Source organism: Onychomys torridus, unplaced genomic scaffold (genome assembly GCF_903995425.1).
Source record: "Onychomys torridus unplaced genomic scaffold, mOncTor1.1, whole genome shotgun sequence".
Taxonomy (NCBI): Eukaryota; Metazoa; Chordata; class Mammalia; order Rodentia; family Cricetidae; genus Onychomys; species Onychomys torridus.
In genome coordinates this window covers 1074892-1098173 of record NW_023413825.1, presented here as the reverse complement: position 1 = coordinate 1098173, position 23282 = coordinate 1074892, and positions in this window count along the sequence as shown.

Sequence of the window (23282 nt, the reverse complement as noted above, 5' to 3'; positions counted from 1 at the left end):
TTTCTGGATGAACACAACAGCTAACTCTAGTCCAGATTTCCCAGACAAATTCAGAACCTTTAATAGACCCACCCTACTAGATGGAATAGGTATATTTGGGAGCCACAGTGAACAAAATGACAGGTGCTGCATCTCACCTGTTCTGAACGCATCAGGGCATCTCACAGTTAATATATTGATCATCCATTGTGTAACCTCAGACATGGGAGTTCAGTTCTACCTGTGATCTCCCGTGTATGATATCAGGACACATGCCAACAGTCAGGGAATTGCTTCTGTGAGTCATGACACAAGGCAAAAACAAAGCAGATGTCAGCCCTGGGATGAGGCATTGTTCTCTGAGGGCATGAGGATGCTTATCAGCCTTGTTGTTCAATGTTTTGTTTGCAGAAGAAACAGAGAGAGAAAAGTTCAGAAGGATGTGGGACAGCACTGAGAGTGGAAGGGACAGAGCTGTGCCTTGAACAGAGACCCAATAACCTACTTCCAAATTGATTATTGAAAATACTCAGTCTGGGAGACTATTCAGCTCAGAGTGAGGAAGGATAGCAGAGCCTGGAGGCCATGTTGGCATTTAAGCTCTTCTCACAGAGAGAAGACAGATGAGGGCATCCTCTCTGCTTCCCTGCAGGGTTGTCCCCTCTGGTTGTGGCTCCTGCTCACAGGTAAGGTGTTGTGATTGTGGAGGGGAGCTCAAACATAGGTTGGGGTCTCCTAAACAGGACAGAAGCCCTAGGAAAGACTAAGGGTTTCTCTTTACAGTCATAGGGTAGAGGATACAGTGAAGGACAGAGTCTTAGCAGCTAGAAGATGGGAGTGAACAGGAGATGATGAAAGAAATTGAAAAGCCCCAACCACTCTCTATTCAAAGTCAGACACATTGGCTGTCAGGTTCTGAAGCCAGATGTTATCAGCCTTGACAGGATAACTCTCCAAAATGAAATCAAGCAGGGTTGGGCAAGGAGGATGGCTCTGTGTGTAGAGACAAGAAAACCTCATTTGATTCCTCAATTCACAGAGGGTATATGGAAAGGAAAACTCTTGCAGGCTCTTCCCTGCCCTCTACACATGTGCTTATGCATGCAACTGCAGATGTACACACCTGGGCACTTGCTTCCACACAATCACTATTGCATGGACTGGCGATTGTGCACATTCATGCACATGCCTTCACAAATACACACACATAAAACATAACTAAATTTAAGATAATTCAAATCATACTTGAGTACAAATATTGTCATTAATGCCAAACACATGAACTATATAGATAAACCAATGGTGATACCCTTTATTCTTAGCTTCCTTCCTTCCTTTCTTCCTTCCTTCCTTCTTTCCTTCCCTCCCTCTCTCCCTTCTTCCTTCCCTCCCTCCCTCCTTCCTTTGTTCCCTCCCTCCCTCCCTCCTTCCCTTTCTCCCTTCCTTCTTTCCATCTTTCCTTCCTTCTTTACCTTCCTCCTTTCCTCCTTCCCTTTCTCCCTTCCTTCTTTCCATCTTTCCTTTCTCTGCCATTGTCTGAGTCTTTTCCAGCAACTGACCCTGCCAAAACTGTCAGAATAATTGATGTTCTCATTAAGCACTGGTTCTGTTGAACCATCAACAGAGTATCTAGAAGATGAAGTCATGGGTTTTCTAGATAAAAAGGGAACAGAAAAAAAAGTTAGAAAATGAGGATCCTCCAGAAGAGGAGGTCAGAGAGGCATTGCTCCTTGCACCAATACTCTTTATGTGAGGTGGAATGTATGTGGGGAGCCAGGACAATTCCTAAGCAAAGAATTCCATATAGAGGAGAGCACATCATTAGAGGCTTTGAGAGAATGGAGGTCATGTCACTCACCTCCATCAAGGAGGATAGGAACACCCTTACCCACACATCTAGGCTGAATACCAGAACAGTACTGATTGTTTTTCTCTCCTCCATTCCAGACTCCTTTTTAACATGCTGGCATCTTCCCACAACTGTCCAAATCACCATTGAATCAGTGCTACACCAACTGGTTGAAGGAGAAAACATCCATGTACATGCCGACAATCTGTCAGAGAATCTGTGTAGTGGATAGCCATCCCAGCATTGGCCTGGAAGTTCCAACCCCCATTGAGGCTTCGGTAATGGTCATGCCCACAAGGCAGGGTGGAGGAGGAAGTGGAAGACCAAGGATGGGGAAGAGGTCTGGCACTTGGTTCCCTGACTGGGAATCGAACCCAGGCTGTGGTGGTGAGAGCGCTGAATCCTAACCACTAGACCACCAGGGTTGGAACTTACATGTACAGTAACTGAGTCTCTGTGAACTCTGGGTGCTATATAGGGTTCATTCCATTGGCCACACATGAGCATGAGATTCTCTGCATACATTCCTTCTTCATTGTGTCCCCATCTTGGGGTTTAAACATTTAGTGAAGGATACACATGGTGTAGAATAATGGCAATAGGTCAAAATCCTTCATTTGACCCCACCTGTAGGCATCTGGATGCATGATGGGTAACTTGCCCCCAACATATCAGCTCAAAGGCACCAGACTAAGGTATGTAGACTCTTTGGATTCACTCAAGGAATGTGTCCCTGAGAAAAACCCTGAGGAATGAATGTTGGGCCTACTTTAGGAAAATGGTAGCCTCACAGAGAAGTCAGCCCAAAGATGCCCTGTCTGCAGACTTTTGTCCAAGACTTAGCTCTAGGCATCCCTGAAAATCATTTTCCTAGGTTTGTATTTTAATTTTCTAAAGGCAGGAAACAGTGATTTTTAGGGGTCAAAGTTTTGAGTTGTGTAGAGCCAGCTGGTGTACTGTCATGACAATCTTGGTTGGTCTAGGTCCCTTGGTCATCTTCTCTGGAGGGTCATCTGGAGAACATAGCTCAACAGGTGTCCAGGCCATTCACTCACTGTCCTGATGGGCTTATGAGACTTCACTGGAGAGTCATGGTCACCAAGGAGAGAACCAGAGGACACAGGTCCTCCTGACAAGTACTTATTTTCTGAGTACTAATTCAGGTAATTCTCTCTTTTAGGGAAATGCTAACAGGTTCTGGTGATGTGTACAGCTATCTAGACATGAGCTGCAGTTCCTCTAGTGATAAACAGTGGCACTATCAGGCAACACAATCAATACTCAGAAAAGTATTTGTCTGAACCAGGACCTTACCTTGTAGCCTGGCTTCCACTTCTGTCACTACAGACCTGCCAGTCATGAATGTGGCCTTCTCAGACCTACTGGCTCCTTCCTGTGTCTGATACATTGTTAAGGTCTAATATTCAGTTTCCCCTTAATGTAGTTTTCTTGTAAATAAGAGGGTACCAAAGGGGAACGATCTAGACTGATGTGCAAGATATTTTAGAAGGCCCAGGGAGCTCATGGGCAGACTCATGACACAGCTCACTAAGCAGTGAGTGAGAACATTGTCTTGCAACTAAGCATGGGACAGTAGAATCCACACCTTCTTTCTATGACTCAGATCTCCCAGTCTCCAGGATGTGAGACTCATGACTCATCAGCTCCTGGGCCTGTGTCCTGAGTCAGAGCCTTGCCTTGTGACTTCATTGAGAATAGTTCTGCCTCTTTCCTCATGTATCATGCAGCTGGTCCCTTTATAGCCCTCAAAGACATCTCTTTCCCCATCTTGCTGAGAGTAATTCCATATTTCTGCAACATGGAGATCACAGGGTAGACTGTGTGTATAGCTCTGTTTGTGCATCCCACAGGAAGTGCAGAGACTCTCTCTTCATTGCTGACAGACAAAGGCCAGGACAGAGTAGAAGGCAGCCCTGGGTTGAGCTACTGTTTTCTCAAGGTACAGGGATGTTCCTCAGCCTTGTTCACATGTGGTCCCTTCTCCTGCTAGCTTTTGGATGTTCAGCTCTTTATTAGACCAATCAGGTGTTTTAGACAGGCAAAGTAACTCAGCTTCACAGAGTTAAACAAGTGCAACATAAAAGAATGCAACACAACTTTGCATCAATAAACAAATATTTCACAGCATAAACAAATGTAGCACACCTTCAACTAATATTCCAAAACACACTACCTGTCCAGGGCTCCTCTTAAAAGTGTGGAGACCATATCTAACAGTGTATGAGAGGAGAGGACATACCTACTGTTTGGAGTTTGTAAATGGTGCAATGACCTGAGAGGAATTTCAGGAATTATAGAACAGAAGATAGAGCCCAGAAGAAGCTACCACCAGGACACTACTTTTGGTTTAAAAAAATCAAGGGAAAGGTAAGGTCAGATTATTTTTGCCCAAACTTATTCAGCATGTCTACAATATTGTAAAAAATGGTGTTCTCAGGTATGACATCCTACATAAAAAAATCAAGCAGGTGTTAATAAGTGACACAGTTTAGTGGATATTGGCATTTGCCCTGTTGTTGTTAACCTAAGAATGAATGAACATAGGACTTTCTCTGACCTCTACTGTGTGCAGCACTCACCCACACACAATTCAAGAGATGCAGTATTGAACCCAAATTCTCACACAAATATAGTTTGTAAATAAGTGTAAAAAATTCAAATTAAATGAAAAAAATAACTCTGTATCTCCAAACCTATGATATTCTTAGATAATTACATAGGACTACAGTATCCTGGGATATCATTCATTTATTCATTAATTTCCAGAGGCATTTGAGATTTTATGGGCAGTACTTCTTTCAAAAGTATAAGACAAAACTCAGTTCTCATGAAGCCCCAGGACTAGTTGACTGACAGACAGATAATTAAAGAAGCTAGAAGGTAAAGTCGGATGTTAACTTTAGTCCAGGGTTTCCCAAGAAAAATCAGAAGCCATCTAGACCTACCCTATCCTAGATGTTATTAGGATGTATGAAGAACACAGTGAACAGGGTGAGAGGCCTTGAATCCCACCAGTGTCTAAGATCCAGACAGTTGACATTTGAAATACTGGCCATTGATGCTGTAGCCCTAGGCATGAGATTTCAGTTATCCTATTGATCTTCAGGGGACAATATCAAGACTCAAGCTCAACACTCACAAAAATCATGTCCCTGAGCTTTCTTTGCCTAGCAGACTGGTTTCCATCCTTGCCCCTACTAACTGGAAGCTCTCTCCAAAAACCCTGCTCTGACCTACTGGCTGCTTCTTTTGTCTGAAAATGCTTTTCTGCATGGACAACCTGAACTCCCAATCCTTCTGTCATCTCTCATAAAGAAAGATAGTATTCTCTCTGGGAAATCTCCTAGACAAAGGGCATAAGATGCTCAAGAACATCAAAGAGGATATGGGATTACCCAATACACAGCTCACACACCAAAAAATGCTGAAAGTTGCCTTGAGATCCTCCATAGAAAGAGGGAGCCCACAGTCCTCTCATAGACACACTGGTCACCTCTTCCCCAATACTGAGGACATGAAACTCCTCATACAACTGCTTCTGTGCCTTCTTCTTGGGTCTGGAATTTGGTGACATTAGTCATATAGGATTGATCTTTATCCAGAGTCACTACACAGCTGGTCTCTTTGAGCTCTCAGATACATCTCTGTCAATTTTCTGCTGGGCATGAATCCCACCTTCCTAGAGCACTGAGAAGACTGGGTGCTCAGGGCAGATTGGGAGCTCAGCTAGGTCTCTGCATCCCAGGAAGGACATGGACAGTCCCCATGCATAGCTCAGCCATCACATGAAGGTGAAGGGTCCCTGTGAAATTCTCCCTCAGATGATGGAGCCACCGACCCCTCTCCAGGATTAAGGTCACCTCCTGCTTTTCTCAACCACATGAATCTTCTCACACAACTCCTGGGCCTCATAAAAATCACCCTGAATGGTGACTTCATTGAGAGTGAGTCGTTCCCATTTCCCAGGCACCGCTCAGCTTGTCCCTTTCCAGATTCCACAAACATCTGTTACAGTAAATCTCACCTTCCCAGAGCATTGAGAACACAGGGAAGTCTAGGTACTCTGCTTGGATTCTGTGTCATAAAGGACACATTGGGAGAACAGACCAGAGGGAAGCCCTGGTGTGAACAGATGTTATCCTAGGGTACAGGGATGATTGTCAGCCTTATTGCTCATTGTGATCTGGAGGACTGAAATATTGAAATATTGATGTATATACACACACACACACACACACACATATATATATACATGCGTGTGTATACATAACATATATGTTTATGTATGACTAAGTGTTGAAGGGACAGAGAATGGCCTTGCCTGAAAGTGTGTGGGAGGAGAGGGTCTTAGAGACAAGCTGGACTGTTCTAAGGTAGAAGGACAGGAAAGGCTTCCTCAAGCTGTCTCCTGACTTCTGTCTAGGTGCTGTGACCTGTATTCACCCACATACACAGTATGATATACACCTGCACCTGCATAAACACCCACACTTCTACATACTCACACCCATACACCCACTCCCCACAAATACATAAGCTAGTAGAAGCTGGGGTTGTGATTAGTGTCAATAGCTTTACATATGAAAATTTCACTAATTCCTTGACATGCAAGGCCCTGGAACATTCATTCTTCTGTGCATCAAAATGCATCTAGGTCTGTCCAGGCATCAGGCCTTTGAGATTGATAAAGCTAGTTTTTCCAACAAGGTCCCAGTTCTTATGGACTGGAAGACAAACTAGGAAGACATCTCTAAGTGTAGTCATGGACTGACTGCATCCAGAGAGACAAGAGATCAAAGAGGTCAGATGATAAAGACTGGGTTCCCATAGGTCAGGGAAGTATGCCACTTGGACATTTTCTGGAAGTGTGCAGGCATGTGAAAACAGTGAGTGTGGAAACACATGAGGAGACAGTTTTACATGGAGTACATGACACAGTCAGGTGTGTCAAAGTCACACAGTCTTTTCCTTACTCCCTATGAGTAGGACAGACACTCCCACTCACCTCAGCTGAGTGATGATGCTAAGGTTCTCAGTACACAGGACCCCATCTTTGGGCCAGAGACAGGTCTCAATATTGATGAATTTATCTCTGTTCCATTTTAGCCCTCAGGCACTCTCCTACCACTGTCCACAACTCTACTGAATTAGTGCTGCCCAATGTTGTTGAAGGGGATAGTGCCATCCTTCTTGTTCATAATAGGCCATAGAACATCTGCTGCTCTTTTGGTACAAAGGGGGTAACCATTGACATCAGATATGAAACTTCATAAAACATAATAACCAGTAATGGAATTATGCTGGAGGCTGTACACAGTGGTAGAGAGACTTGTACCCCAATGGATTCCTGCTGCTCTACAATGGCACTCAGAAGCATGCTGGGTCCTACACTCCTCAAACCAATACAGAGTTTGAAACTCAAGAAACACATGTGAACCTCCACATGTACATTTAGTGATTCTTTGTGACCTCTGGGTTCTGGTGGCATTGATTTCCCTTTACACACACAGGACTATTCGTTGTGGACCAACTGCTTTCTCTCTACATTCTGTCTCCATATTGGCATTTGTTCACTTAGTTCAGGACACATATTGGATAGACATAGTAAAATAGACCAGAATCCCTCACCTGACTCTATCTACAGAGAAAGACCTGTGAATAGTACCTCAGCCCAAGGATGTTAGTCAGCCACAGAGTATTGGTGTTCTTACCATGAACATGGCCTTGAGGAAGATCCCTTGGGAGTAAGGCATGGCCTACCTAGGAGATCTATGGTTTCATTACAGTAAGGTGAGAATCTAGAAGCCCTGGCTCCAGACCTCTGTTCCAGACTCAACTGCATATGACCATAGAGAGCTTGTCTCCAAGGCTAAAAATTGACTTCTTGATAGAGCTGACAGAGAACAAATCTTTACTGACTGTCCAAGACCCATAGAGTGTGGAACCAGCTGTGTACTGCCATGATATCTGCAGTAAGGTCAGTCACTTGGGTGTCTCCTACACCTGAATCTCAGTGGACAGTTGCCAGGACATAGTCAATCTTCTGACGGGCTTAGGAGACTTCACAAGAAGGTCAGGATTCCCAAGTGGAGGACAGAGGAGACAGGTCTCCAGGCAGCTTTCTGTTCTGGGCCCCTAGGGAATTCTTTTCTGAAGGTAAATAGCAACATTATTTTGGACTTGTGCAGCTGTTTCATCCAAAGGCCAGGCCATTGCTCATATCTAAGCTTAACTCAGGGACTGACCATGATCATGCACTGTGTGCACTAGGGAAGGAGAAAGAGAGACCCAGGAGACAGAGTGGCTGAATCAGGGTCACAAGAAATCTGTCTGTTGTCAGAGCATTAATGTCTCCACCATAGAGTCTTTAAGTGTCTGTTGACTACAGACAGGCTTATTGAGATCTCTGAAGGGCTATTGATATTTCCTCCTCCTATTTTCTTTAAAGAAGAGTGGCACAGCCCTTTATCTGAGCCACAGACATCACAGTTACTGTACAAATATCTGTGGTTCTCAACTGCCTCTCAGGTGATACTGGAATTATCACTCAGTGGATCACCAATAACTGGAGTACAACTCAGAGAGAGTTTGATGCCTCCACTACCGATAAAGTACTGACTAAGCATAGATTCAGTTGTGAGGGATGCTGGAGAGTATCAGTGTGATGTCTTCAACTCAGTCAGTTCAAAGACCAGTCTCCTAGTCATTCTGGCCATGATGAATGAGTAAGCTCTCTCCTCTCATCCTACAGCATATTAGAGGAATTTCTTTATTGGTATGGTTCAACAAGGAGAAAAGTTATGTGGTGAAAATGATCAGTTACCACTCAGATACAGCCTGCATGGTGACTCACTCCTGTAACCCTGGGATAAATGCGAATACAAGAACAGGCCAGGATCTAAAGAGAGACTCAGTTTCTAAAAAGGAAAAGAAAACAACAATATAATGACAAAAAAAACCCAGAATTGCAAAGGAGTTAAGAGCTTAATTTGTTCATCAAATACACGCCACTCTTTAGGATTTATGGAATCCATTTTCATAAGCACCAACGTTGTGAATTCTCTGAGTCCCCTGTTAACATAGGGCACTGTTTGCATGGAGATAAATGCATCCTCTCATATGCTCAAATATATTCCACGCATAACTGATTCATATAACACCAATGCTGCCTAGACACCAGTCATCCATGTGAAGTGAGCAAGAGAGAAAGGAGAAGGGACTGTCCTCTTTCCCTGTGTACATATCTGTTTACTAAATAGTTGGATCCACAATTTATATGATGCTCACCTGTTAAAAACTATGTCAAAAGGCTGATCTAAACTGTTCTATCATGAGAGTGGCCTTTAAGGGTGACATCTGACAAGATTCCTTTTTTTATTAATATTTTTGAGACATATAGGATTTCCCACTTTGGCCATTTTGAAGTAGGCAAATAAGTGTCATGAACACATTCATACTATCATGTGGTAATCACCATTATCTATAACATGAATCTTAAAAGCTCTTAATAAAAACAAAACTCAGAGCCAGGTATTGGGGTGAATGCTGAAAAATCAGAGAAACAGAACAGGCCACAGCTAACCTCACCTTGCCAACTTCTCAGCTGATCCTGTTCCCTCAAACTGGAAGCCTCTGAGTCCTCATCTGAATGTTTCTCAGCTGAACTGATGCTCAAAAGCCTAAAAGCTTAACAGGCTAGTTCCTGGTTTTCATGTCTTATATATCTTTCTGCTTCCAGCCATCACTTCCTGGGATTAAAGGTGTTTGTCACCATGCCTGGCTGTTTCCAGTGTGTCTTTGAACTCACAGAGATCCAGGTGAATCTCTGCCTTCAGAATGCTAGGATTAAAGGTGTGTGTGCCACCATTTTCTGGCCTCTATATCTAGTGGCTGTTCTGTTCTCTGACCCCAGATAAATTTGTTAGGGTGCACAATATATTGGTGAACACAATATCACCACAATTGTCCATTCCCAAAGCATTTTTAAACCTGTCCCATTCCCACCAGCTCTGTGTAACCCCATCTATTTCTTTCTCTATGCATGTGATGAAACATGACATCTAATTTAGGTTAATATTAGTTTACAGAAGTACAGCTTAGGTGGGTGTGTATGCTGACTCCAGAAACTTCTGTAGTCTCTTTAGGACTTTCTACAAATAAATTCATGTCATCTTTGGACATATTTTATAGGCAATTGAATGGCCTTTCATTTCTTTGTCTTCCCTAAGTGTTCTGTCCTGAACTCCTAAGGGAATACTGAACAGAAATGGTCACAACAGTATTTTTGTGCTGATCCTGGTCTTAGAGGGAAAGCTGTCAGTGTCCCCATTGAGTAATGAGTTGGCCGTGTGTTTTCAAATGTGCTCTAAGAATTCTATTCCCATAAGAAGAATTATTCATTGGTTCTGCTGGCTACTTCCCAATTAATAACTCAGAGACATAGTATTAATTATAAATACTCAGTTGATAGCTCAAACTTATTACTAACTAGCTCTTATAACTTAAATAAACCCATTTATATTAATATATGGCCTGCCTCAAGGCTTGTAGCTTCAATTTGTCCTGTATGCCCTGCTTCCTTTCAGTCTAGCTGGTAATTCCTCTGAAATCCACCCTAGGATTCTCTGCCCACAAAATCCTGCCTAGCCATTGGTCAATCAGCTTTTTGTTAACCACAAGATCAATACATGTTTACCTTTTACAAAGATTTTTCCACAGCATATCCCTCCTTTTCTTGGTTTCATCTTTAAAACCTGTTCACTTTACCTGGGTAGTAGTGATGTTCACCTTTAATCCCAGCACTTGGGAGGCAACACAGTGTCACCCAGTCAATATAAATGTTACCTATGAGTAACTTTTGCTCTACCATGGCTACAAATGCGTAATTACATTGGGCCAGAGACAGACTCCTCAATTCCTTTTGGTTTTGTGACACAAAGCCACCTATATGAATACCTAAGTTGGCCAAGTCATCCTGTGCTTGCTCATGCACATCTATCCAGGTCCATCCTGGAGCCATGTATGACATGGGTGGAAGGCTTCTCTTGTCTGGCCAAGTTCATGGTTACCACCTGTGATGGAGAAATATGACATCTCAGATTCATGCTCAGTTTACACATGTGTTTGCAGTTGGGAATTTTCATTATGCATGATGGGTTGGCATTGGAATCCAGGCTCTTGTGCTTGGCACAGAAGCACCTACCTATGTCAGCACACTCCTGGCCTCAACTGGGTGATATTTTCGGAGGTAGATATTTCTTTTAACTACTGTTTCCTTCCATTCTCTCTAGGGGTTTCCACATCTGGGTTTCTTCTGTTTACTCCATAAACCTACACTTTTAGTCCTTATTAGCTTTGAATGTCTAACTGATACAACATAAAAAGTCCATTATGAGGTTCATGTCTCCATTGAGTCATTATTTGAATTGTGTCAGTCTGCAGAATGTTTTGTATGGGGTTGTCTTGATTGTCCTGATGGTGGTTGGTGATCCAGGCAACTGTCAGCAGTGCCATCCCTGTGCGTGGGGTTCTGGGTTATCTAACTAATCTAGCTGTGGTTGGGCCAGAGAGAGCAGAGTAGAAGACACAGAGATGGAAAAACACACGGAGTGAGGAAGAGACAACAATAATGGCAGAGACACAGGCAGCAAGCAACTTTTCTCCTCAGTTCCTTCCTTTGGGTTCCTACCTTGAATTTCTATCTTGACTTCACTCAGTGATGGAATAGATCTCAAATTACCAGGCAATTAAATCCTTTGCTCTACAGGTTGATGATTTCAGAGTGTTTAACACAATAGCCAAAGCACAACTAGAACACAGTGTCTTTAGTTGAGAGTGCAAAACACACCTATTTGGATCATAATTAATATTTTCTTTACTCATACGCAAAGGCATTAGCATCTTTTGGACAAAGAAAATAGACCAAGAGACAGACCAGCCAAGTGCAGGTGCAACTCCTCTTCTGACACTCTGTCTTGAGCTCAAGAAAAAAAAAATTACAGGACTTTCTTCTGATATTTTTCGGACATGGGGCCCCTCCTGAACCTGCCCATCCCCTGGATGCATAATATTTCTGTCTCTAGACCAGGAAATACAAGGAAATACCACAAACTCTCCACCATGCCTGAAGTCACAGTGAGCATAATGACTAGCCCTGGAATGCACTTATTCCTAAGTATCTGGCAATTTCATAGCATTTGAGCCTGGTGTCCATTCCTCTTGTAGCCACAGACACAAGCTATAGGTCTCCTACTACTCACTATGGTCAACAAAGGGCATGAAATCAACACTCAGAAGACAATTATTTCATTTTGTATAGATACCACAGTTTTGTAAACCTTTCAGCAATTGAAGGCCATTTAATTTGCTTCCATTTTCTAGCCTTTGTGAATAGAGCAGCAATGACCATGGCTGAGCTTGTATCTGTGGAGGAGGGTGTCAAGTCCTTTGATCAAATGCCAGAAGTGGTGGAGTTGGGTCCTGAGGTGAATTTCTTTTCCATTTTTGGGAGAGTCCTCCACACTTATTTCTGAAGTGATTACACCAGTTTGTAACCACACCAACAGAGAGTGAGGGCTTTCCTTTCTCTATATCCCCATCAGCATTTGTAGGCTGTTAGCCACTCTTATGGAGATAATGTGAAGTCTCAATGTAGTTTTAATTTATATTTCACTAACTGCGAAGGATGATGAACATTTTTGGAAATAGTTCTTAGTCATTTTTCTTTTTCTTTTGAGAATTCTCTGTTCAGACCCATAGCCAATTTTAAATCTCATTTGTTTCTTATCTTTTCCTCTCTCTCTCTCTCTCTCTCTCTCTCTCTCTCTCTCTCTCTCTCTCTGTCTCTCTCTCCCTCTCTTGTTTTAGAGGCAATGTCTCTCTATATAGCCCCATCTGTCCTGGAAATCACTATGTAGACCAGATGGGCCTCAAACTCACAGAGACCTTTCTGTCTCTGCCTCCAGAGTGCTGTGATTAAAGGTGTATGCTTCCATACCAGACTCTACTTGTTTTCTTGTATCTTTGGCTGTTTTTTGGAGTCATTTAAAAAAATCTATATATAGATCCTCTGTCATATGTATAACTGGAAAACATTTTCTCACACTCTGTGAGCTCTCTTTTCAGCTGCTTGATTTTTTTTAATGTAAAGAAGCTTTTTATTTCTATGAAGTCTCACTTGTCAATTGTTTTTATAACTCTTGGGCAAATGGAGTCCTCTTAAGAAAGCATTTCCTAAACCTTCTTTCTTGTAAGACACTGCTGATTTTTTCTTCTAGCACTTCCAGCACTTCATACTTCATATTAAGTCCTTGATCCATTTGGATTCAAGTTATGTGCAGAGTGATATATATTGGTCCAATTTCATTCTTCTACATGTGGACATCCCTGTTCCCATTGGCACTTCTTGAATATGCTATGCAAATTTGGAATCTTTGTCAAATACCAGATGGATGTAATTATGTGCACTCATGTGTGATGTCTTCCATCTTGTTTCACTATTCTATATGTCTGTTTTTTGCACCAGTACCATTCTGTAATATTATGAAATCTGTAATTGCAAATTCTTCCAGTGTTGTTCTTTTTGCTCAGAATAGCTCTTACTACCTGGAATCTTTTGCAGTTCCACATGAAGTAATTTTTCTATCATTATTACAAAACAAAATAAGGGTTTTGTTTGGGGTTATATTGAGTCTGCACATTGTCTGGTTAGAATGTTTATTTTCATGATATTAATTATATCAATCCATAGGTTTAACATAGGTTGTTTTTCCTATTTTCTGTCTTCTTCAATCTTTTTCTTCAGAGATTTAAAGTTCTCATGGTAGAGGTCTTATATCTCCTTGGTTATATTTATTTTTATCTTTCTGAGGCCAATGTGGATGGGAGTTTGGCAACAATACTTTTCCCAGTGTGCTTGGTGTTGGTGGAGAGAGAAACAACTCATGTTTGTAAGTTGGATTTATATCCTGCCACTGTGCAGAAATTGTTGATTGCTCCTAGAAGTTTTCTGGTGGAATTTTGTGGTCTTTTATGAATAATATATTATCATCTGGAAATAGGGATAGTTTAACTTCCTTTTTCCCTATTTATGTGCCTTTCATGTCCAGCTCTTGTCTAATTTTTCCAGCCATTGTTTCCAGCACTGTTTTTAAAAGGAGTGGAGATAGTGGACAACCCTTCCCTACTCATGAGTTTGATGAGATTATGTCAAGTTTTTTTTCCCTTTTGGGATGATGTTGACTGTGGCTTTGTCACACATAACCCTTACTTTATTGATGCATGTTCCTCCAATCATTACTCTCACCAGGACCTTTTCCATAAAGACATTTTCAATGCTGTTAAATTCTTTTTCTACATCTTTTGGGATGATTTTGTAGTTGTTTTTTTCCATGTGTGCATACAACCAGTAAAATTATTCAGCTGTGAGAAAAAAGAAAGCTTAAAATTTGCAGGTAAATGAGTGGAACTAGAAAATATAATGACTGAGATAACTGAGACCAAGAAAGACAGCCATATATTCTTCCATATTTATAATTCCCCAAACTGGGAAGCCAGAGAGAGTATGGAAGTTAGAAATGACAGCAGCAGTAGGAGGGGCGTTTTACAAATGCTATGAAGGGGGATGAACAAAATGGATGTTCTTAAATTGCAAATGTGAATGAGTACAATCCAGAGGAAGAAGAATAGAAGAGGGATAAATAATATTAAGGGTTGTGTTTGAAACACTATAGGGCCTCATATTATATTAATATGTTATGCTTATCTAAAATTATATCATATATATTTAAATGAAGTTGTACTACTTGGGATGAGAATGTTCCCCATTAAGAGTCATTGACCGATAGAAACCCAGAACCAGGGATGAGAAACTTCATTTCAAATTATTGGTCAGGCTAGTCCAAGAGACTCCCCAAACAATATAGGCTATTACTTTTGCTCTTGATTACCTCTTAGAATTTGAAGATAGGTGCTTATTATGGAAGACATGCTGCACTAATAAGACACAAGTCTTTGAGGAATCTAACTGGATCTCAGCCAGATGTCTTCTCCCTGAAAAATAGATCCTATAGTAATTTAAATTTCTATAGAAGCTGGAAACAATCAGTAGTCCTACTCAGATGTGATGTCTACAAACCTCTGTAATAAAGAGCACGTGATGATGTCCCTAAAGTTGCAAGAGTGGCACTTACATCTTGAAGTTAACCAACAACTGTCTAATTAGATGTAAGATCCACTTGACAGGAGGGAAATCATTTATGGTACTGGAATTCTAGACAACTGCAATTGGCTAGTAAAGTCATGGATCTTAGAGGAGGACAAACTAAGGGCGCTTTCTTGAACTACCATGATTTCTAGCTAAATTTAAGCATACATCCTTATACCTACAGCTAAGTGTATCTCCTGTAATCATTAAAGAAGCTTTTATTTGCACAGATGGAAACCAGCAAAGAATTCCAAAATTTGTCTAAATGTATAGAACAACAGACATCACAGGATGTCCAATCCTAATGATCTATGTCTATTAAAATCTACTTGTTTATAGCCCAGGAGTCATCCCAAATGTTGAGGTAGAAAGCTTTTAAGAGTCAGAGGACCAGGATGCCTGCTGTGAGATTTTGTCTTTTCTATATGACAAAGAAGCTAGAACCAAGTGTTGTCAACAATATGCCTGCCTAAACAAGACTCAAACAGTGTCAACACCAACTTACATGCTACCATCAATGATGAAATATCCCAAGGCTCCACCCATAAAAAAGAGCTACAGTAATTAATGAGTGTTGAGAGAGAGAGAGAGAGAAATCAGGGTTCTTCATTGATAAGCCTCTGATAGATTATCTTATCACAAATGATCAGCCATAAACACATAAACACATGAGCAACACTAAATTGGCCCAGTATATTATATTCATATATTTATAGCTTTATAGAAATATATGTATAATAATAACTATGGAAAGGGTATGAATGAGAGAGAGAGAGAGAGAGAGAGAGAGAGAGAGAGGCATGGAAGGAAGTAGAGTGTGATACCGAGGAATGAAAATGCTGTAAATACAATAAGCATGTAGAAAGTTCCAAAAATTTTCTTGTAAAAGCTTTAAAAAGGAATGAAAATTTAAAAGAGCTAGGGAGAATGTGAGAAGAAAAACAGCTGCCATGAGAGTGGTAATGGAATTAGTTTAAGGAGCCTCTTCTGAGAGCACTTTGCAATTTTGGGCAACATCACTGAGCAGGCTTCTCCCAATCCCCAGCACATTGGAAAGGGGTGATCTATAACTTTATAGGGACAGAGGGAAGTTTCACAACAGCTGTTTAGTTCAGTGTGGTGTATGTGACAAGGAGCATGGAGGAGGCAAGTTTTGTAAACTGAGGGTACATGAGTCACAGCACAGGTAGTTTCTAAACTCTTTGGTCTAGAGTGAGCTGCAGGAGATGTGGCCTGATTAAATCTGTTGGAATATGGCCTAAAGCTTCAGATTAGTGTCCTAATGCAAAATTATGAATATCATGCCTTGACAATGGATATGAACTCAGAGTATGAGTGAAGTCTTCTGAGAGAAGAGCTTGAGAGAAGATTAAGGGTTTGTTCTTACAGCCTGAAAGGAGAGGACACACACACACACACACACACACACACACACACACACACACACAAATGTTCAGTAGCGGGAATTCATTGGTGAACTGGAAACAGTAAGGGGAGGGGGAACCAGATTGTTTTCTAGTCAAAGTGTTTTATCATTGGCAATTATTTTCTGAAGACTGATGTTCCTGACTATTATAGTGTTTCCCTCTAAATGAAAATAATAGCCAGGTGGGCCACCAAAGTGGATCAGTGGGTAAAGGCACTTGCTTCCAAGGCTGTCATGCTGAGTTCAAAACCCAGATTCAACTTGGTGGAAGGGGAGAAAAAATTCTCTCATGTCCTCTATCTTCCTTATAAGAACAGTAGCATTTTCTTATCCATACAGTGATTTATACATGAATAAACACATATATTCTTTCCCTCTCTCATACACCTACATAAAATACATGAGTAATTGTAGACTAGAAGTCAAACTGTGGTATTATCCTATATTGTTATCTACCAACATAAGATAACTTCAAAAGTCAGCACCCTTATATAATCATTCATTTCTTCATTTATATGTTCATCCACAGATATCACAGCTTTTTAGAAATACTGGAACAGTCAATAACAGTAGGAGTGTTCTGTCCTATCAAAGCCATAGTTGTAGTGGAATGGAAGGCAAACATGGATTAATGTGAATTCAGGGGTTGACTAGATCCAGGGAAAAGAATGAGAAAGGGGGACTGGGGAGATGACCCAGTGTTCAGAAGCACTTGTTGCTGTTCCAAAAGACCTGAGTTCAGTTCCTAACATCTTTGTGAGAGGAATCACAACCTCATCTATCTCCAACTCCAGGAGATTCCATCTACATAGTCCCTGGGCACCCAATAGTCAACTAGGCATCTCCTTCTCAGTTTCATCATAGACATTCAAGTTTTACTGTCACCCAGTCCATTAGCTAATGTTTCTGATGGGCTTATGAGAGCTTAAAAGATAATAAGGCTCTCCAAGGGGAGAGACAGAGGACATAAGTCATGATGACTATATGACCTTAGGGATTAAGTCTAGGGAATTCTCTCCTACAGGCTAGTAGTATCAGACAGTGCTGCTCCATACAGCTGTCCTGTCCCAGTGTCAGGGCCTTGTTTATATTTGAGTCTACTTTATCACCATAGCAACATTCATTCACCATGGGTGCTATCATTAGGAAACTGAGACAAAAAACATAATGTGCAGATCTGCCTCACACAGACCATGATAGACAAGCTCTCTGTGTATAATCATGTATACAGAATTTTCATCCTGAAGATTTTCTCATGTTTCTGTGGATGGGGAGGAACTATTTTTCAGAGATGTTAATCTCAGTCATGGGCAACTTGATGGGATGTCTGTTCCAGGAAGTGAAAACAAATGGACAGTTATATTTGACTCTTGAGCTAAACTACCTGCCTCTGGAGAAATTGTGCAAAATTCCAGGACTCTGAAACCCAGCTTCTGGACAGGAAATCATGTGTTTTCTGGAATGTTCTTACCACTAACAAGAAAGGCAAAGGACAAGGCTTTGTTTTCTCCCTTCCAATGGATTCTGCATATAGCTCAGGATTCTCCCTGCTCAGGAAGTCACTATTTCAAATGACTTTAGCATCTGTTAATCTAATATCTCATTGTACTCATTAGAGAAGCAATACTTTCAGAGATTGGCCTTAGGTCTTGGTATGAGTAACAATATTATCATATGGAAAATGTCCAAAATCCCCAACATGGTTCTGCCAAACAAACCTCTACTTTCTACAAGTAATATTTGCTTCTGGGAGTGTTGGAGAGATTGAGCAGTGGTTAAGAGCAATAACTTCTGTTGTAGAGGACTGCTGTTCCTAGGACACCCATGGCAGCTCATAAGCAGTTTGTAATTTCATTTTTCAGGGATCCAATGGCCCCTTCTGGCTTCTGTGGGCACCAGGCATACTTGTGGTTCACAGATATACATGTGATAAAAATAACCATATACATGGAAAGAAAGAAGAAAAGAAAGAAAGAAAGAAAGAAAGAAAGAAAGGAAGGAAGGAAGGAAGAAAGAAAGAAAGAAAGAAAGAAAGAAAGAAAGAAAGAAAGAAAAAAAACAGCAGTCTATATTTCAGGAAATATTGCTTTATGTTCCTTACCAGTGAAAGACAGAGTATCACAGGCCAAGAAAATGGTTTTGCTTCAAACCCATCTGTACCACTTATTCATCTTTTTCCTTGACCATTCTGAGATTCATTGTCTTTTGAAGACCTGTGCTGTATGTCACCATCCATCACCTGGGCAGACTGGCTCATGTTATTGTCCAGTGGGCTCATTTAGCTGAATGGCAGGTGAACTCCTGGCCTCATGTTTGCGGTTTCTGTACATACAAGTCTGGAGGACAGTATGTGGGAACTTCTCAGGGAAGCTCAGTGGGAAGCCTTATTCTGTTCTATCTGTAGGATTTCCTTGAACATCATTGCCTTGGAGGGCCCTGGACCAGGCTCAGCAGTGGACAGACAGAGGGACACAGCCCCCTTTGGTACAAGGAAGGAATGGGTCAATGAGTTCCAGGAGAGATAATGGTCATCTGAATCCACATCATAGGTCTGCATCATCAAGCTCTTCAGCTCAGCTCACACACAGCAAAGACCAATTCTCCCTTACAGCGCAGAAGACCCACCATGTCTGAGCATCAAGTTTTCCTGCATGTGCCTGTGATTCATCTTCCACCTTGTTATATAAGGACAAGTGTAGCTGAAGTTTTCCTGGTCCCACCTGGCTCTTGTGGCCCTGTGGTCCTGCAGCTGCTCAGACCCAAGTAAACACACAGAGATATCCCTCAAGATGCAAAAGTGTCACTTATATCTTGGACATAACCAACAACTGTCTAATTAGACTTAAGATCTGCTTGATAGAAGGGAAATCATTTCTGGTATCAAAATCCTAGACAACTACAATTACCTAGTAAGGTCATGGATTCTAGTGGAAAATATATTATAGCAACTTTCCTACACCAGCATAATTTCTAGGTAAATATCAAGCACAAATCCTTATACCCACATCTAAGTGTAACTCTCACTGTTAAAAAAAGTGGTATAAAATACAGACACATTGATCAAAAGAGTTGATTCATATACCAAGCATACATTGACACACCTATGAACACTTGAGTTTTGACAAAGGTGCCAAAATTAGACAATGAGAAAAAGAGCATCTTCAACAAACATGACTGGCATAACTGGATGTTAGAGTGTAGAAGAATCCCAACAGATCCATATCTACAACCCTGCACAAAATTCAAGTCCAAGTGGATCAAAGACCTCATTATAAATCTAATAACACTGAACTTGATGGAAGAGAATGTGGGAAGTAGCCTTGAATACATTGGCACAGTATAAAACTTCCTGACTAGAACAATAGCATCGAAAACACTGAGATCAACAATTAATAAACTGGCCCTAATGAAACTGAAAAACTTGTGAAAGCAAAGGGTACTGTCAGTAGTACAAAATAGAAGCCTACAGAATGGGAAAAGATCTTTACCAACCCCACATCTGACAGAGGGCTAATCTCCAAAATATATATAAAAAACTCAAGAAACTACACATCAAAACAACAAATAATCCAATTAAAATAGTTTACAGATATAAAAAGAGAATTAAAATGGCTGGGATACTTGTAAAGCAATGTTCAACATCCTTAGCCATCAGTGAAATTCAAATCAAAATGATTCTGATTTTCCATTCTTACACCTGTCAGATGGCTAAATATCAATAATACTGATGTCAGCAAATGATGGTGACTGATGATAGCAAATGATGGTGAGGATATGGAGCAAGGGGAACATTGCTCCACTGCTAGTGAGAATGTAAACTTGTATGGACACTTTGGAAATCAATATGACAGTTTCTCAGAAAATTGGAAAATAATCTACCCCAAGCCCAACTATACCACTTTTGGGAATATAGCCAAAGCATTCTCCATCAGATCACAAGGACACTTGCTCAAGTATGTTTATAGCAATGGAAACAACCTGGATGGTTCTCAACTGAAGAATGGAAAAAAGAAAATATGATACATTTACACAGTGAAGTATTACTCAGCTGTTAAAAACAATGTCATCAGAAAATTTAAGGCAAATAGATGGAACTAGAAAAAATGAACATCCTGAATTCAGTAACCTGTATTTAGAAAGACAATCATTGTATGTACTCACTCATAAGTAGATATTAGCAATAAAGTAAAGGATAACCATGCTACAGTCCACAGTCCCAGAGAGGCTAGGTAACAAGAAGGGCTCAAAGAGATGCATGGGTTTCCCTGGGGAAGGGAAATAGAAGTGATCTCCTGGGTAGACTAGGAGTGGGTGGGGATTGGAACATGAAGGATTGGGTTGGGGGATGAGTGGAGGGGGAGATTAGTGAAAGAAATGTCTTGATGTGTGGGACATTTTGTGGTCAGGTAGAAATCTGGTGCAAGAGAAACTACCATGAATCTATAAGGTTGATTCCAGCTAAGACTCCTAGCAATGGTGGATAGGTAGCCTGAACTGGCCATCTCCTGTTATCAGATTGGTGACTACCAGATTGGTGACTACCCCAATAGGAGAGGAAGGAGTGAAACTGATAATGCGATGTAAAATAAATGAGTACATTTAATAAATTCTGTCCTACTCAAAAAAAGATTAATACTACATGATAGTGAAACCTAAATGACAATTAAAAATTTGTCAAAAGTTGTAAAGCCAGTGTATTTCTATATATCATATCCAAAGGGCATTTTGAAGTCTAACAGTAATCTCAGACATTTATACAATATCCTATATTATTCTCAGGTAAATACAGTGAAACTAAAGCTTAGCCACTTGAGTGGTTGAATAAATTTTAATCACTAGATATTTGAATAGAATTCACATGTAAATTATAGGTGTTAATCACTTTATTGAAATACTATGTTAAGTGTATATCTATCAAACATGTCTGTGCAGAATAGCGTTGTTCATTTCCAGAGATTTACATACCACATGGGTATGCTTGAGGGCAGCATACGAGGAGCAAAAACTCTCTAAAAATATTTAGATTGGAATGTTCCACTGTAATTCACATAATAATATCTCCTACAAGCAAAGAGAGTGACCGATTAAATTCACAGCAGTACAGAGAGAAATACATTTAACACTACCAAGTAGAATGTTGTCAAAAATTAATCTAACACATTGAGACCTCCTCCCATAATGATACATTTTATAATCTCTCCTTGCAATGTAACACATTAAACCAATGGAAGAAAAAACAGGATTTTATACAGCACACACTTATAAGACTTCAATTCCCCATCATTTCTTGATTTTTCAAAGGAACCTAAAGAAAGACTTTTGTGCCAAGACTTTTCCTACATGCTATTTTTCATGCATAATTGAAGAAATTGCTAATGGCCTGCTTCTATGTCAGAAAATAAACCACAGCATCTCACTTCAAGTTCATATCCTTGAACTTAGGTCACCCATAACTTCAGTAGCTAGACAACCAAGAATTCATCCTCTATACCACTTTGTTATGAAGGTTCTCATTTCCTAAATTTTCTATACGTGTTCATGCATGTACAGATTGTTGTATGTGTGCATATGCACGTGGGTGGGTGTACTTGCCCATATTTTATTTTTTAGGTATGGAGGCTTCATGATGTAATATGTCTTTCTTAACTGTGCTATACCTTATTTTTGACACAGACTTTCTCAGAGAACCTGATACAAACCATTAGAATTCCATTAGATGTGTTGGAAATCAGGGTGTTGGATTCCAAAAAATAACTACATTAAATCCACTCAGAAAAGAAAGTATCTTCATTTATCTAAAAATAAAATACATTCCAAAAAAGTCACTATTAGGTCTATGCAGGAGCCCTCAAATTCCATAGAATAGAATTTAGTTGGCTTTGGGTGATACATATATATATATATATATATATATATATATATATATATATATATATATATATATATGTGTGTGTGTGTGTGTGTGTGTGTGTGTGTGTGTGTGTGTGTGTGTAGTTTTCATTAAGAAACTGGAAATACCTAAAATAAACCCTGAAATGTCGTAAGAAAGCCATTAGATATTTCTAAAAGCTAATTCTCTAATTATTCTATAATGCAGATTTAAAATAAAAATGATGTTATTTCCAATATTCACATTTTAAAACTACAACCTGCTAAGAATAACATGATATTAACTGTAAAAATAAATAAATGTATGTGGAATAATAATAAAAACGGTAATAATAATAATTGCAGAAGAGGCATGAACTGGAAATAGAGTAGAAAAAAACTTCTAAAAGCTTTGAAAAGGAGTGAAAAGAGAGAGCTAAGAGAGTGAGAGAATAAGAAATAGTATTCAAAAGAGTGATCATGAAGGGAGGCTAAGAAGCCTCTTCAGGGAGAGAGCACTCCAGTTCTCGGCAACATCGTTGATCAGTCTTCTCCAGATTCTCGGCACAGAGGAAATCTCTGATCTTCTATAACCTTATAGTGACAGAGATAAGTTTCACACCATGTGTTTACTTCAGTGTAGTGTATATAACAAAGAGCCAGGTGTTCTAAACTGAGAATAATTGGGTCATAATGCAGGGACTTCCTATACCATCAGTTGTAGATTGAGGTGCAGAAGATGTGGCCTGACTAAGGCTGGGGAAACCTGGGCTAAAGCTGCTAACCTGTGTCACAGCACAAAGTTGCAGAGGCCATGAGAACTCAGGGCATGGCTTGAGTCTTCTAAGATGGGAGCTTGAGAGGGGACTAAGGATTTGTTCTTGCAGCCTGAAGGGAGAGGACAGAGAGGGACAGTCATTCAGTAGCAGGAATCC